The sequence below is a fragment of the Delphinus delphis genome, chromosome 10, assembly GCF_949987515.2.
Source record: "Delphinus delphis chromosome 10, mDelDel1.2, whole genome shotgun sequence".
NCBI classification, from domain to species: domain Eukaryota; kingdom Metazoa; phylum Chordata; class Mammalia; order Artiodactyla; family Delphinidae; genus Delphinus; species Delphinus delphis.
Window position 1 is genome coordinate 92938243 of NC_082692.2, and position 18329 is coordinate 92956571.

The 18329-nt window shown below is 37.0% G+C and overlaps 1 protein-coding gene across 1 annotated transcript in view; it reads left to right on the forward strand.

The window, feature by feature from the left end:
• The window catches only part of ARL8B (ARF like GTPase 8B), a 67915-nt gene that overhangs the window by 30358 nt on the left and 19228 nt on the right, over nt 1-18329 (forward strand).

Here is an 18329-nt window from a genome sequence, read left to right on the forward strand (position 1 = left end):
CGTATGACAGTTCTATTTTTACTTTTTTAAGGAACCTCCATGCTGTTCTCCATAGTGGTTGTATCAATTTACGTTTCCACCAACAGTGCAGGAGGGTTCCCTTTTCACCACATCCTTTCCAGCATTTATTGTTTCTAGATTTTTTGATGATGGCCATTCTGACCAGCGTGAGGTGATACCTCATTGTAGTTTTGATTTGCATTTCTCTAATAATTAGTGATGTTGAGCATCTTTTCATGTACCTCTTGGCCATCTGTTTGTCTTCCTTGGTGAAATGTCTATTTAGGTCTTCTGCCCATTTTTTAACTGGATTGTTTGTTTTTTTGATATTGAGCTCCATGAGCTATTTGTATATTTTGGAGATTAATCCTTTGTCTGTTGTTTCATTTGTAAATATTTTCTCCCATTCTGAGGGTTGTCTTTTTGTCTTGTTTATGGTTTCCTTTGCTGTGCAAAAGCCTTTAATTAAGTCCAGTTTATTTGTGTTTTTATTTCTCTTACTCTAGGAGGTGGGTTAAAAAAGATCTTGCTGTGATTTATGTCAAAGAGTGTTCTTCCTATGTTTTCCTCTAAGAGATTTATAGAGTCCAGTCTTAACATTTAGGTGTTTAATCCATTTTGAGTTTATTTTTGTATATGGTGTTAGGGAGTGTTCTAATTTTATTCTTTTACATGTAGCTATCCAGTTTTCCCAGCACCACTTATTGAAGAGGCTGTCTTTTTTCCATTGTATGTTCTTGCCTCCTTTGTCGTAAATTAAGAGATTGCTTGTGTTTTGAGTTCTGATTTCATTGTCTAATCTATCTGCTACACTTACTTTCAGAGTTCTCAGTTAGCTGCTGCGTGCATTCTGTCCATGGTGTTTAGTTACATTCAGTGGAAGGGACAGGGTGGAGTGTGTTTACCTAATCTTAACCAGAACACTGTGAACTACTTTTTAACATCACATTTCATGGACTCTATGTGATGATGATGATAGCAAATATTCAATGCTTCCCCTGTACCTGTAACAATGCCCAAAACAGGCATTGTTCTAAATGGTGTATGTATTTTAAATCATTTAACTTGAGGTAGAGACTTGGTTATATTCATTTTACATTTGGAGAAAGTGAGTTTCAATAAAGACTAGGCTTTTGGTTTTTTTTTGGCTGCATTGGGTCTTCGTTGCTGCGCACGGGCTTTCTCTAGTTGCGGCGAGCAGGGGCTACTCTTTGTTGCGGTGCACGGGCTTCTCATGCTGGTGGCTTCTCTTGTTGCGGAGCATGGGCTCTAGGCGCACAGGCTTCAGTAGTTGTGGCACACGGACTTAGCTGCTCTGTGGCATGTGGGATCTTCCCGGACTAGGGCTCAAATCTGTGTCCCCTGCAATGGCAGGGGGATTCTTAACCACTGTGCCACCAGGGAAGTCCCCTCTTATTTTGTTTTAAAAGAGTTCAAGATTCATTTTACCATTTGTAGGTTACAAGTTGTGATTTCCATCACAGTGTTTTTCTTAAGACTGAAGGGCTTTTGTTATGTATGTAACTCATTGATGTGTACCATTTGGTTGGCTTTAGGAATCCCCTTTTTAAATTTAATAATAGAAGCCTATTTTAGGATTTGAAGGAAAGCTTTTCTTTTTATAATCTTTTTTTTTTGAACAAGCTGTACATGCACACACAGAAGGGCATACAGTGAAAAATAAGTCTCTTTCTCATTTTAGTTCCATCAATACCCAGTTCTTCCCAGAAAGAGGGAAAGAAACTTTTAAATATAGAAAATCACTTATTTTGTTCAGTATAACTGACATATAGCACCGTATAAACTTAAGGTGTACCGCATAATGATTTGACTTATGTACATCATGAGATGATTACCATAATAAATTTCGTGACATCTATCATCTCATAAAATTAAAAGGAAAAAAATTCCCTTAGAACGCTTAGGATTTACTCTTTTAATAGTTTTCATATGTAACATTCAGCATTATAATTAATTATATTAATCATGTTGTACATTACATCTCTAGTACTTATTTATCTCATAACTGGAAGTTTGTACCTTTTGACCACCTTTATCCAATTCCCCCTCCCCCCACCCCTCACCTCTGGTAGCCACAAATCTGACCTCTAAAAAGAGTGTTTGTTTTTGAAGTATAATTGACCTGTAATACTATGTTAGTTCCTGATGCACAGAATAGTGACTTGATATTTCAGTACGTTATAGAATGATCATACTGTAAGTCATCATCTGTTACCATATATAGTTATTACATTATTATTAACTGTATTCCCCCACTCTTGTACATTTCATCTCCATGAGTCATTTATTTTGTAACTGGAAGATTGTACCTCTTAATTTTCCTCAGCTGTTTCACTCATCCCCTCCACCCTCCTCCTCTCTGTTTTCTCTGTATCTGTGGCTCTGTTTCTGTTTTGCTACGTTTGTTCATTTGTTTTGTTTTTTAGGTTCCACATATAAGTGAAATCATACTGTATTTGTCTTTCTCTGTCTGACTTATTTTGCTTAGCATGATATCCTCTAGGTCCATCCATGTTGTCACAAATGGCAAGATTTCATTCTTTTTTATACCTAGTATTCCATTGAATGTATATATATCTATACACACGCACGCACATATCACACCCCACATCTTTTTTATCCATTCATCTGTGGGTGGGCACTTAAGGTTGCTTCCTTATCTTGGCTATTGTCAATAATGCTGTAGTGAACATGAGGTGCATATATCTTTTCGAATTAGTGTTTTTGTTTTCTTTGGAAAAAACCCAGAAATGGAATTGCTGGATTGTATGGTAATTCAATTTTTGATTTTTTAAGGAACCTCCATACTATTCCATAGTGGCTATATCAATTTATATTCTCACTGACAGCACACAACAAGGGTTCCTTTTTCTCCACATCCTTGCCAGCACTTGTTATTTGATGTTTTTTGATAATAGCCATTTTGACAGGTGTGAGGTGATATCCTATTGTGGTTTTGATTTGCATTTCCCTGATGATTAGTGATGTTGAGCATCCTTTCATGTGTGTGTTGGCCATCTGTATGTGTTCTTTGAAAAAATGTTTATTCATGTCCTCTGCCCATTTTTTTAAAAAATATTTATCTCTGCTGTTGAGGTCTTAAGATTAGCGTCTTTCAACATTTTTATTTATTTATTTATTTTTACATTTATTTTTGGCTGTGTTGGGTCTTCATTTCTGTGCGAGGGCTTTCTCTAGTTGCGGCAGGCGGGGACCACTCTTCATCGTGGTGTGCGGGCCTCTCACTATCGCGGCCTCTTATGTTGTGTAACACAGGCTTCAGACGCACAGGCTCAGTAGTTGTGGCTCACGGGCTTAGTTGCTCTGCGGCATGTGGGATCTTCCCAGACCAGGGCTCGAACCCATGTCCCCTGCAGTGGCAGGCAGATTCTCAACCACGGCGCCACCAGTGAAGCCCTGCCCATTTTTAATTGGATTGTTTTTTGATGTTGAGTTTTAAGAGTTCTTTGTATATTTTGGATATTAAATCCATATCATGTTATCTTCTCCCATTCAGTAGGCAGCTTGTTTCCTTTGTTGATAGTTTCCTTTGCTGTGCAAAAGATTTTTAGTTTGACGTAGTCACATTTGTTCAGTTTTGCTTTTGTTTCCTTTCCCTGAGGAGACATACCCAAAAAAATACTGCTAAAGATTGATGTCAGGGGACTTCCCTGGTGGTCCAGTGGTTAAGACTCAACTCTCCCAATGCAGGGCGCCCAGGTTTGATCCCTGATTGGGGAACTAGATCCCATATGCCCCAACTAAAAGAGTCCTCATGCCGCAACTAAAGATCCTGCATGCCTCGACGAAGATCCCGCGTGCTGCAACTAAGACCCAGGACAGCCAAATAGAAAAATAAATATTAAAAAAAAAAAAAAGACTAATGTGAAAGAGCATATGGCCTATGTTTTCTTGTAGGTGTTTTATGACTTTAGTTTTTACACTTAATGTAGCTGTACAGTTTTCCCATCACAATTTATTGAAGAGGCTATCTTTTTCCCATCATGTATTCTTGCCTCCTTTGTCATAGATTAATTAATCTAGTGTGAAATCCAGCAAAGGGCATGTGTGCCCATGGTGCCGAAAGCCAAACTCTGATAGTGGTAGTTTGCAGCAAAGTAAGGATATGTTGCAGGACGCCAGCAAGGGAGTAGGAGGCAAGCCTCAGATCCACTCCAACTTGGTCTTTGAGTTAGTTTTTTGTTTTTGTTTTTTTAAAGGGGGGAGAACAAAGAGGCTGGGATTAATCATTGTCATGGGACATTTCTTACTTGAAGTTTTGGGAGTCTGGTTTATGAGTATCTGCCAAGTGGTCCATGGGTTGGGGGTCTGTTAGCTCATCTTGCCCTGGAGGACAACCTGAGTTTGTACGTTAATGTTGATATGATGATATCTATGATAGCAGTTTTAGTACATTATCGATGGCATCGACAACAGCAGTTTCAGTCATCCAACTGGTTGATTAGTATTAAGTTAGCACAGCATTGAGGTCAGAGGAGACAAGAAAGGGAATAAAGTATAGGACAGAGAGATTAATGATAAACTTGGTAAGGGAACTTAGTTTTAGGGAGACTCAGTTTCAAGTGTGGGTTCATTTCTGGGCTCTCTGTTCTGTCCTTTGATCTATGTGTCTGTTTTTCTGCCAGCACCATACTGTTTTGGTTATTATAGCTCTGTAGAATAGCTTGAAATCAGGTAGTGTGATATCTTCAGCTTTGTTCTTCAAGATTGTTTTGGTTATTCAGAGTCTTTTGTGTTCTTATACAAATTTTAGAATTATTTGTTCTACTTCTGTGAGAAGTGCCATTGGTATTTTGATAGGAATTGCATTGAATCTGTAGATTATCTTGGGTAATATGGTTATTTTAACAATATTTATTCTTCCAATACATGACCATGGTATATTATCTTACATCTTGTGTCATCTTCCATTTATTTAATCAGTGTCTTACAGTTTTCTGAGTACAGGTCTTTTACCTCCTTAGGTAGGTTTATTCCTAGATATTTTATTCTTTTTGATGCAGTTGTAAATGGGATTTTTTTTCTTGCTTTCTCTTTCTGATAGTTTACTGTTAGTGTGTACAGACACAATAGATTTCTATATATTAACTTTGTATTCTGCAATTTTACTGAATTCATTGATGATTTTTTTTTTTTTTTTTTGGTGGTACGTGGGCCTCTCACTGTTGTGGCCTCTCCCGTTGCGGAGCACAGGCTCCAGACGCGCAGGCTCAGCGGCCATGGCTCACGGGCCCAGCCACTCCGCGGCACGTGGGATCTTCCTAGACCGGGGCACGAACCCGTGTCCCCTGCATCGGCAGGCGGACTCTCAACCACTGCACCACCAGGGAAGCCTGATGAATTTTTTTGATGGTGTCTAGAATTTTTTATATGTACTATCGTATTATCTGCCAACAATGGCAGTTTTACTTTCTTTCCAGTTTGGATTCCTTTAATTTCTTTCTCTTGTCACTTTCTTTATGAAAAGGTATTTGTTACAAAGGAAAGTAAAATTAAAAAAAGTAGTAGAATTGTCTAGAGACCAATCAGTAGTAATAGTATCAATGCCTGAAAATGTGACTTGTATGCTAATTCCCCTGACCCTCATGCTTCGGACTTCAGAACATGCTTCATCCTACATGTGAAGATTAGTAGACTTTTTTCATATAAAGATACAAGTATTTATTACAGATTTATAGTGGGCTCTTGATGTTCATGGGAAATACATCCAGACATATTAATGACTTGACAAGTTAGCAAATACTGTATTTGCTAAAGCTCTCCAGCGCTGATTTCTTTTGGGGCCCTTTTTTACATTGTTATTGCATCATCAGAATTTCTGACTGAGTGAAGATGCTGCACTGTGGTGTGGTTGCCCAGTGATTGACTAGGGATGCTTACTAGCAAATTGTTCTATAGACTAGCAAATTAATTTTCTTCAGCAGTTCTTTGGATGTAGATTTAGTAAAACCGTTACTAATGTGCTGTTAGTGAAAGTCGTAGTGAACGTAGGAAATAGTCATTAGAGACCTTTTGAAGTGAATTTTCTTCAGGAATAGAGGTTAGCAGGAATGAGAGTTTTCAGGCTCCTAATTGAAATTGTGGGTTTGAGAACATTTTAATCCTCAAGACTTGTCTTTGTAAAGGAGATTGCTGCATAGTAGCTCTATTGGTATTAGCAGGCAGTAGGGATTAATTAGTTGTTTGAAATGAGTTGAATTACAGTGACAGGCATTTAATTAGTTCCCTATGTCATTATGCTTAGTAAAAAGTTTTTTTTTTTAAATTCGGCTGTGATTTTCAGTTAATTTATTTTATTTATTTTTGGCTGTGTTGGGTCTTCGTTTCTGTGTGAGGGCTTTCTCCAGTTGCGGCAAGCGGGGGTCACTCTTCATCGCGGTGCGTGGGCCTCTCACTATCATGGCCTCTCTTGCAGAGCTCAGGCTCCAGACGCGCAGGCTCAGTAGTTGTGGCTCACGGGCCTAGTTGCTCCGCGGCATGTGGGATCTTCCCAGACCAGGGATTGAACCCGTGTCCCCTGCATTGGCAGGCAGATTCTCAACCACGGTGCCACCAGGGAAGCCCGCTTAGTAAAAAGTTTTTATCTCAAGAATTCTCATCTGTTATATTCAGATTTCATAGTTTCATATCAAAGAAAACATAGTGTCTTTCACCTAGTTTTAATGTTGCTACCTAAAAATAACTTTTAATTCATGTTGCTACTATTTGGGGTGTATAGATAAAACCTAACCAATAGTTAACTTTAAAAATAAACTATTCACCTGAAGTCCCTCCCAAGGCAAAACTGATTGCTTGCCAAATTACCATAAATTTACCATCAAAAAAGAACAAAACAAAAAAACCTGGCAATTTCAATCCTAAAACCTGGAGACTTGCCTAACTGGACCCTTTAAAGGAGTGGTCTTCAGTCCACAAGTATATCAAGAGTGCCTCTGACAGCAGAGAGACAATTCTTGAGTGGTTTATGAGGATCAGGATAGCAGTTAAGGGTTAAATATTACATATTATGCATCCGAGTGGGTCTGGAGCCTTAAATATCACTCCTTCAGAGAGGCTTTCCTTGGGTACCCAGTCATCCTGTATTATCTCCTCTGTAGGATATATTTGTTGTGTGATGTTTTTATATTTGTTTCCTAGTTACTTTTCTTTTCCTTTTCTCTGTTGTTGAATAAGTGAGTGAATAAATGAATGAATAAAGGCAGAGGCACAGTAGCTTTGTGGGTTGATAAAACCATAAAGGAGGGGGTGAACAATAATAGTTGTTTGTGAATCATTACAATAGAGATTCATTGTCTGTGTCTGCTGTTGATGATTGGATCATCTGCAAAGTAGGCTTTTATAATTGGCCTGCCGACATTAGAACATCTAGACCAGAGTTTGTAAATGCCTAGCATGAGAGCCACAAGCACTTCTCCCTCATCTGTGTGGATAACACAGATGAAAGAAGAGCACAGCACTCACTGTGCCCAGGTGGAAGCTGCTGCCAGTCAGTTTGAGTTGGCAGACCAGATGGAAAACATTGGCATCTAGACCACAGTCTACACGGGGGCCTGTCCATGCCAGAATCTAGGGATGCCTTTATCTTTTTGGCTAGTGTTTTTTGAAGAGTTAGAAGTTTTTTTTGAGTCAGTATTGTTGCAAATTACGCCACTTTTTGAAGGGTAATCCTGGAACTTTATGATTCTGCAGAAAGTTTTTATTACTTAATTTGCTTCAGAAAAATAGCTCTTCAGTTTGGTTTATTTGGAATGATGGCCCATTTTCAGAATCTGGGCCATTTGGAGATGAGAGGCCTTAATTGATTATGCCCCTAAGAAACCTAACATTTAAAAATTTTGCATGCTACTTAATTTTTTCTGGTAAGGACTGAAGAGAATCCCTCCCTCTCAGAACAAACAAAAAACACAAACAAACCCACTGGGATTTTGAGAGACATTATTCCTTGGTTACTAATATTTAAATCTCAAATGAATCTTAACATGTGCTTTTAAACTGACATCCTGTGGGAAGCAATTTTGTCTGTAGTTGGAAGTAACTCTGGCACATAAAACTGAGAACAAATTACTGTCTTTTGGGAAATTATTTAAGGAAATGTCCAAAATGTTCTAAAATAGAAAATGAACATTGTATGATCCTTGAAATACTGCTGTAGTGAATGGTCTTTTCTAGCCCCTTAAAAAGAGGTTGTAGGGAGATATCCTTAGATACGATGTATGTGTTCACAGTGGTAACTACTGTATGAAATGTTCAGAAAGAAAAGAAGAATATGTGTTAAGTGGGACAGTTTTCCCCAAAACTAAGAGGAATTTAGACTTGGAAGAGCACACTATGTTTAATTCATTTCCCAGCTTATAAATAAATATTAAAACATTGGAGTAGATTTTAAAATGCCAATTTTAAAGCCCAGAGGCATTTTCCTTACACTGAAACTATAAAACATGGATTTTTCTATTAGAAGACATTTGTAAGTTAGTATTCTTTTAGAATATTAAAGGACAAAACAAGATTAGCAATGACTTGTTCCTGAACTAGTTGTCATAATTCCTTGTGATTGAATGTATTCATGAATTTCACTACTATTGTAGTAGGTAATTTATCTTCTAATTCTAGTTGTGTCCTAGATATGATATACAAGAAGATGGTATTTGATTATTCCATTTAACAAATCTTTTATTTGGAAACAATTTCAAATTTACAGAAATTTTGCGGGAATAAAAGCATTCCAAAAAACATTTATATACCCTTTACTGAGGTCAAACATTTTACCTCATTTGCTTTATCATTCATGCACTGCGTGTGTCACCTTAGGTAAGTAAGGTCTATGTACCATGGCCCTTATTCCTAAATACTTAAGTTTGTGTTTTCTAAGCTTAGGAATATTCCCTTGCATAACTAATTTAGTTGCCAACTTCATTATGTTAGAAAATGATACCTCACATTTTTATCTCTTCCTGTTTTGCCACTTGACCCGATAATGTCGTTTATAGTGTTTTTGTTCTCCAGTTCAGGATCCAGTCTAGGGTCAGCCACTGCATTTAGTTGTTGTGTCGTTTTAGTCCCCTCTATCTAGTCTGAAACATTTTTACAGCCTTGATCTTTTATGACATTGACATCTTTGAAAAATTACCCTCCCTCCCCCGCCTTTTTAAGAGAATGTTCCTCTGTTTTGGATGTTTCTTCATGATTAGATTATGAAGAAAATATGTTAGAAAATGATAACCTCACATTTTACCTCTTCCTATTTTGTCACTGGACCCGATAATGTTGTTTATATTGTTTTTGTTCTCCAGTGCAGGATCCAGTCTAGGGTCAGGTACTGCATTTAGTTGTCATGTCTTTTTAGTCCCCTCTATCTAGTCTGAAACATTTTTACAGCCTTGATCTTTTATGACATTGACGTCTTTGAAAAATTACCCTCCCTCCCCTGCCTTTTTAAGAGAATGTTCCTCTGTTTTGGATCTTTCTTCATGATTAGATTTAGTTTATGCATTCTCAGCTGAAATACTATATGGGGGATATTGTGTCCTCGTAGTAATACTTCTGTAGGCACATGAAGTCCATCTGAGAAGCCCATGTGAAGTCAAGATGTTGTCTGATTTCTCCATTGTAGAATTGCTTGTTTTTCCCTCTGCAACTGATGCGTAGTTTGTGGGGTACACTTTAAGATCATGGAAATACCCTACTGCTCATCAAAAGTTCCCCTAGATCTACCTTTCATTTTAAACAACTTCAGTAAAAAATAGGTTGCCGTTTTTTTTAACTTTTGTAAATTGAAATAAAAGAGCAATATTATCAGTAATTCTGCTTACTAGTGAAATATAAGAAGCGTAATAATGCTACAAACTAGGAAAATGGGTATTGATAATAACAGTTTTCCATTTGAATTAAAAGTTCTTGGAAAGAAAAATGACTAACTTGTGTATTTATTGGCCATATCTTCTCACTTGTCAAGTGTGTAAATTTTGGCGATTAAACAACTGAGTCATAGTGTGAGATGACCACTCTGCTTAACATGCGAAAGTAGTTTCTTTGGCTGAAAGGAGAAATTTAGTATGAGTATTTTGTTGTGCTCTTTATTTCATTCTTTAGCTTGATAACTAAAGCCTTAAAAAATAAAAAGATTCTTAGAGAAAGAGACTGTGAGACATTTGTCGAAGCAGGTATTTTTCCACTTGTGTTTAAAGTTTGTTGAATTGGATTGGACTGCTACTACAGAGGAACAGATTAAGCGAAGAGAAACTTCTACTACCATGTTGTTAATAGCTTGATTTCTGCATTTGTTCATTTAAAAGAGCAATGGTAAAGTCTAATCTGTTCCATTTGGAGTCTCTACTTTAAAGCCCTGAAATGTATGAGTATTTCACTGTGTTCTCACTAGTGTCAGGTATCATGTATATAAGCAGCCAGTGCTGCATGGTACATCTCTGTACATTAACCTGTTTACAAAGAATAGACCCCTCCCCCATTCTTATTGTCTTAGAGTACACAGTGTCCTTTCACTAATACAGGTCCACTGCCTCCTGTTTTCTGCCTTCGTGGTGTTAACTTTTGCCTTGGTTGTTCTCTTTCCTTCCCCTTTTCTATTTGCCTCATTCCTACGATCTGCAGTAATAAATTTAGGTCAGCTCTGTTTGCTGAAGTTGACACTAACAAAACTTTATGGGACAAGGTCTGCTTTTAGCCTTTGGTATACTAATGAATTTTTGGAAAAAAAAAAAAAGAGCCACATTTTTCCTACTGCTGTAGGCATTCATTTCTTAACTATATTTTAAATGAGAGGCCTATGAATAAAACATAAAACCATAAATGTTAGAGCTCGAAGTGATTTTGGAAATACTCTTCCAAGTACCTTTTTCTCTAGTAAGAAAGCTTAATCCTGAGGGTAAGATGACTTGCATGTGGTTAGTAAGTAGTGTAATTGGTGATAAGATTCCTGGACCTTGAGATAGTCTTTTTTTTTACCGTTTTATTTTGCTTCAATTTTATCTTGTCCGAAGCCAGATTCCAAAGATACTACCTTGTGACTTTGGGTACACATTGATAACTGCAGTTCTGTCCACTGTCACAAAATCACAGTGAGTGTCACTTGTGGTCTTGAATTTGTGTTATTAAGAGAAGGTCAGTTTATGTTTCATATCGTATTTAGGAAGACAGGTATGAAAGCATATTTTTACTTCTCTTCACAGATCTTAAAAATGATGGGACTTTGAGCAAATGACTTAACCTATCTTTGCCTTGGTTTTCTCATCTGAAAAATGGGGATAATGCTACTTACTTCATAGGGTTGTTAAAAGGATTAAGTAAGTTAATACTGATTAATATTTACTAAGTACTTAAAACAGTGCTTCACATTATTTAAGTGTTTGTTAAAATAAATAGCATGATACACAATTAAGTAGTACTTTTAAAGCATCTACTTGTTTCCTGAATTGCTAGTCTCAGCCTAGTGGCATTTTGACAGCATAGAAATAAATTCTGTTATTTAGAGCACAACTGCCAGCTTAGTGGTTTAGTCATTCAGCACAAACTTTGAAAAGTGACGATTAAGATTTGATACGAAGAAAGAAGTTGAAAATGCTTCCAAGTCTGTAAAGTTGTTATACCACAGAATCCATTCATAAAAGCTAATGAATGATTTTTGAACATTTTGCTGTACTCAAGACATTTGGGGATTAAAAACCCGAAGATTTGATTACCTAATTTTCAGCCATTGCAGATTAGCAGTGCCAGGTGAATTAGGGAACGTTATTGTTAACATCTGCCAGCAGTGAGAAGTAATGGTGAAGAGAGAGATGAACATTTATGAAAGTTCAGGGGCAGCCGTGTATACTACAGCCCCCTACATCATTTCATCATGGGCTGGTACTATAATTGATGGTCGTAATCATAAAATTTTACTACCAGAAGGGCCCTTAAAGGTTATCAAATTTAGTTTTCTTGTTTTTTTAAAAAAAAATATTTTAAGTATTTCCACTTTTTTTTTGGGCCGCACTGCATGGCATGTGGGATCTTAGTTCCCCAACCAGGGATAGAACCTGAGCCCCCTGCAATGGAAGCACAGATTCTTTTTTTTTTTTTTTTTTAACATCTTTATTGGAGTATAATTGCTTTACATTGTTGTTTTAGTTTCTGCTTTATAACAAAGTGAATCAGCTATACATATACATATATCCCCATATCCCCTCTCTCTTGTGTCTCCCTCCCCCCATCCCTATCCACCTCCTCTAGGTGGTCACAAAGCACCGAGCTGATCTCCCTGTGCTATGTGGCTGCTTCCCACTAGCTATCTGTTTTACATTTGGTAGTGTATATATGTCAGTGCTACTCTCTCACTTCGTCCCAGCTTACCCTTCCCCGCTCCCCTTGTCCTCATATCCATTCTCTACGTCTGCGTCTTTATTCCTGTCCTTCGTCTAGGTTCTTCAGAACCTTTTTTTTTTTTTTTTAGATTCCATATATATATGTGTTAACATACGGTATTTGTTTTTCTCTTTCTGACTTACTTCACTTTGTATGACAGACTCAAGGTCCATCTACCTCACTACAAATAACTCGATTTCCTTTCTTTTTATGGCTGAGTAATATTCCATTGTATATATGTGCCACATCTTCTTTATCCATTCATCTGTCGATGGACACTTTGGTTGCTTCCATGTCCTGGCTGTTGTAAATAGTGCTGCAGTGAACATTGTGGTACGTGACTCTTTTTGAATTATGGTTTTCTCAGGGTATATGCCCAGTAGTGGGATTGCTGGGTCGTATGGTACTTCTATTTTTAGTTTTTTAAGGAACCGCCACACTGTTCTCCATAGTGGCTGTACAAATTACATTCCCACCAACAGTGTAGGAGCGTTCCCTTTTCTCCACACCCTCTCCAGCATTTATTGTTTGTAGATTTTTGGATGATGGCCAATCTGACTGGTGTGAGGTGATACCTTATTGTAGTTTTGATTTGCATTTCTCTGGTGATTAGTGATGTTGAGCATCCTTTCATGTGTTTGTTGGCAATCTGTATATCTTTGGAGAAATGTCTATTTAGGTATTCTGTCCATTTTTGGATTGGGTTGTTTGTTTTTTTGATATTGAGCTGCTTGTATATTTTGGAGATTAATCCTTTGTCAGTTGCTTTGTTTTCAAATATTTTCTCCCAATTTGAGGGTTGTCTTTTCATCTTGTTTATGGTTTCCTTTGCTGTGCAAAAGCTTTGAAGTTTCATTAGGTCCCATTTGTTTATTTTTGTTTTTATTTCCATTTCTCTAGGAGGGGGGTCAAAAAGAATCTTGCTGTGATTTATGTCTTAGAGTGTTCTGCCTATGTTTTCCTCTAAGAGTTTTACAGTGTCTGGCCTTACATTTAGGTCTTTAATCCATTTTGAGTTTATTTTTGTGTATGGTGTTAGGGAGTGTTCTAATTTCATTCTTTTAAATGCAGCTGTCCAGTTTTCCCAGCACCACTGATTGAAGAGGCTGTCTTTTCTCCACTCTATATTCTTGTCTCCTTTATCAAAGATAAGGTGACCATATGTGCATGGGTTTATGTCTGGGCTTTCTATCCTGTTCCATTGATCTATATTTCTGTTTTTGTGCCAGTACCACACGTCTCGATTACTGTAGCTTTGTAGTATAGTCTGAAGTCAGGGAGTCTGTTTCCTCCAGCTCTGTTTTTCTTTCTCAAGATTGCTTTGACTATTCGGGGTCTTTTGTGTTTCCATACAAATTGTGAAATTGTTTGTCCTAGTTCTGTGAAAAATGCCATTGGTAGTTTGATAGGGATTGCATTGAATCTGTAGATTATTTTGGATAGTATAGTCATTTTTCAATGTTGATTCTTCCAATCCAAGAACATGGTATATCTCTCCATCTGTTTGTATCATCTTTAATTTCTTTCATCAGTGTCTTAGAATTTTCTGCATATAGGTCTTTTGTCTCCTTAGGTAGGTTTATTCCTAGGTATTTTATTCTTTTTGTTGCAGTGGTAAATGGGAGAGTTTTCTTAATTTCTCTTTCAGATTTTTCATCATTAGTGTATAGGAATGCAAGAGATTTCTGGGAAGCGCAGATTCTTAACCACGGGACTGCCAGGAAAGTCCCTAGTTTTCTCTTTTTACAATTTATAAAATAACCCTGAAACACCAAGAACACATTAAATCATGTTCCATAGACTGTGAGAAGTTAACCAAGTATGTATTTCATTTTAGAAAGCTTTCTGTGCAAGCTTTTTTAAAAGTTTTGTTATCTAGAAACTTTAGCTACAATTTCTGGCTGCTTTATTATGTATAGCACCTTTTCCTAATATACCAAATAAATGAAGCATTATCTCATACACACCTCTCCTCAGATATTAATTAAAGCCTATTACAGTTCACAATGGCGATCTGTAAGACATGTAATTAGCAACTATTGAGCTATGTGACCTTGGGAATTTCTTTCTTGTTCTGTAAAGTAGTAGGGATAATTGCCTCCCTTTACATCATACATTTCTAAAAAATGTAAAACACACAAAACGTTAAAATTACCATCTTAACTATTTTTGGGTGTACAGTGCTATTAGATACATTCACATTTTTGTGTAACCATCACTGCTGTCCATCTATAGGACCTTTGATCTTCCCAACCTGAAATTGTGTACTCAGTAAGCATTAACTCCTTGTTTCCCCCTTCTCTAGCCTTTGGCAACTACCATTCTATTTTCTGTCTTAATGAATTTAACTACTCTAGGCTCCTTATTTAAATAGAATCATGAAGTATTTGTCTTTTTTGGGACTGCCTTACCCTTAGCATAATGTCTTCAAGGTTCATCCACGGTGTAGCATGAATAAGGTTGGGTTTTTTTAATGTCTTTATTGGAGTATAATTGTTTTACATTGTTGTGTTAGTTTCTGCTGTATAACAAAGTGAATCAGCAGTACGTATACATATATCTCCATATCCCCTCCCTCTTATGCCTCCCTCCCACCCTCCCTATCCCACCCCTCTAGGTGGTCACAGAGCACCGAGCTGATCTCCCTGTGCTATGCGGCTGCTTTCCCCTAGCTGTCTGTTTTACATTTGGTAGTGTATATGTGTCAGTGCCACTCTTCCACTTTGTCCCAGCTTACCCTTCCCCCTCCCCGTGTGCTCAAGTCCATGAATAAGGTTTTTAAGGCTGAAAAATACTGCATCGTAGGACTAGACCACACTTCATCTGCTCATCTGCAGGTGGACACTCAGGTTGCTTCCACTTTGTGGCTATTATGAATAATTCAGCTGTGAACGTGGTTATACAAATATTTCTTCAAGTTCCTGCTTTCATTTGGGTATATACCCAAATGAACTGGAATTGCTGGATCATGTGGTAATTCTATTTTTAATTTTTTGAGGAACTGCCATATTGTTTTTCATTCTCCAGCCCCTGACAACCACTGATATTTTTACTGTTTTCATAGTTTTGACTTTTTCATAATGTGATATTGTTGGAATCATACAGCATGTAGTCTTTCCACATTGGGTCTTTCATTAAATATGCATTTGAGGCTTCTCCATGTCTTTTGTCGCTTAATAGCTAATTTCTTTTAGTACTGAATAATACTGCATTGTCTGGATATACCAGTCTATCCATTCACTTATTGAAGGACATCTTGGTTGCTTTCAGGTTTTAACAATTATAAATAACGATGCTGTAAGCATTTAATGTGTGAGTTTTTGTGTGGACTTAACTTTGCAAGTTCTTTGGGTAAATACCAAGGAGTGTCATTGTTGGATTGTATGGTAAGAGTATGTTTGGTTTTGTAAGAAACTGTCAAAGTGTCTTCCAAAGTGGCTGTACCATTTTGCAAACCTATCAGCAATGACTGAGAGTTCCTCTTGCTCTACATCCTCATCAGCATTTGGTGTTACCAAAGAATACCAGATTTGGGCCACTCTTATTGCTTTGTGGTGGTATCTCATTGTTTTAATTTGCATTTCTGTGGTGACACATGATGTGGTGCATCTTTTCATATGCTTATTTGCCATCTGTATATCTTTGTTGATGAGATGTCTGTTAAGATCTTCGGCTCATACTTTAATTGGATTGTTTGTTTTTGTACTGCTGAGTTTTAAAAGTTCTTTGTATATTTCCCATAACAGTCCTTTATAGAGTATCTTTTGCACATATTTTTCTCTTACTCTGTGGCTTGTTTTCCGAGTCTCTTGGCATTGTCTTTTGCAGAGCAGAAGTTTTTAATGAAGTTATCTTATTATTTCTTTCATAGATTATGCCTTTGGTTTTGCCTTTGCCCATTTTCAGGTTATATTTTTTGTTCTTGTGTTATGGCTAGTTATGATATATGTAGTTTTGATATCATGACTAGATCTTCACACATATAAATCGTATATGTGAAAGTTCTGAAAATTATAATGTCTGTATGTATAAATAAAGTAGTGATTATGGTTGTGTTAACTTTCTTCCTTTCTCTCTCTCTCTTTCTTTCTCTTTCTTCTTTCTGTCCTTTCTTTTCTTTTTCTTTCTTTCTTTCTTTCTTTCTTTTTCTTTCTTTCTTTTCTTCCTTCCTTCCTTCCTTCCTTTCTTTCTTTCTTTCTCTCTCTCTCTCTCTGTCTCTCTCTGTCTCTCTCCCTCTGTCTCTCTCTCTCTCTCTTTCTCCTCTCTCTCTCTCTCTCTCTCTCTCTCTCTCTTTCACATTTTTTTGAGATTAGCCCAAACTCCACTGAACAGGAGGGGAAAAAATTTTAAAGTAGAACACTTTTGGGGTTATGTAGAAGAAATTAATTTGTAAAATTGGAATTCATTGTGCTTGGTACAATTGGTACTTGTAGACAGTTTTGGAATGAATGTGTGGCAAACAATTGGCCAGTGTTAGGGCCTTGAAAATAGTTCCATTTGTTTAATCACTCCCATGTTGATACATTTCATAATCCCGAGCTGTACCTAATAAATAAGAGACCACTTGAGAAATAAACATTTGGCAAATAAAATATATGAATATGTAAATATATAAAATCTGTGTCAATTGTGACTCATTAGGTGTACTTCATAATTGCAGTCAAAATAAAGAATATGACAAGAAACATGGAAGACCTGTTAGAGAATTATGATACTTCACTGAACGATATAAGGGATTTGAATGTTTGAGTGGACAAACCGTGTGCCTAGGTGGAGAGACTTGGTTAAGTATCAAGAGTTGATAAAGGGAAGTTAGTATTTTAACAGAATTATTAATTTTTAAAGTTTATTTCAAATGCGAGAGATGAAACACATTCCTGAACATTCCAACTTCTTGATCTGCTATATAGAATAATATGTAGGATAAGCTACAGTAATTCATGTAGTCCTAATTTATTTCCAATTAGAAATAAACAGACTAATGGAAAAGAATGAAAGACTCAGATATAGAATTGTCTCTATATGGAATTTGGCATATCACATCAATCTAGTTAGGAAAGTGTGGATTTTTAAATTAGGAGTGAGGGCATCCCTGATGGCGTAGTGGTTAGGAATCCGCCTGCCACTGCAGGGGACACGGGTTGGACCCCTGGTCCAGGAAGACCCAACATGCTGCGGAGCAACTGGGTCTGTGCACCACAACTACTGAGCCTGCGCTCTAGAGCCCCCAAGCCACAACTACTGAGCCCACGTGCCACAACTACTGAAGCCCACGCACCTAGAGCCTGTTATCCGCAGCAAGAGAAGCCACTGCAATGAGAAGCCCGTGCACCACAACGAAGAGTAGCCCCAACTCGCCGCAACTAGAGAAAGCCTGTGCACAGCAAAGAGGACCCAGCACAGCCAAAAATAAATACTAAGTAAATACATAAATATTAAATGAGGAGTGAGGTGATTATAGGTTATACATTTGTAAAAAGGGCCTTTCTTGCATTGTATAATCAAATCCTAGATGGGTGAACATTTTAAATTTAAAAATATAAATACTCTTAGAAGATATTTAATTTTAGTCCTCTGACAGGAAAGTCAGAAACCAAAAAGGGAATATAATTGATTACATAAGGGAGGATCATGTTCATGAAGAAAACATTTTATAAGCCTTGTTAAAAGACTGACTCAGAAAAGCAACAGTGAATTTTAACAGTATTGTCAAAATAATTTCAATCCTAAAAATAGAAAACTTTGAACTTTTACTTCCGATTTACTTGTACCTTGTATGCAAAAATTCACGTATAGGTGCAAGAATTAATAAATGTTCATATGTAGTTGTACAGTATTTCTTAAACTTAAAAATATGTAAAAAATTATAGTAGTTTCAGAAGTATCTTTAATGGAAGACTATGTCTTTGAATGAAAAAAATAATGCA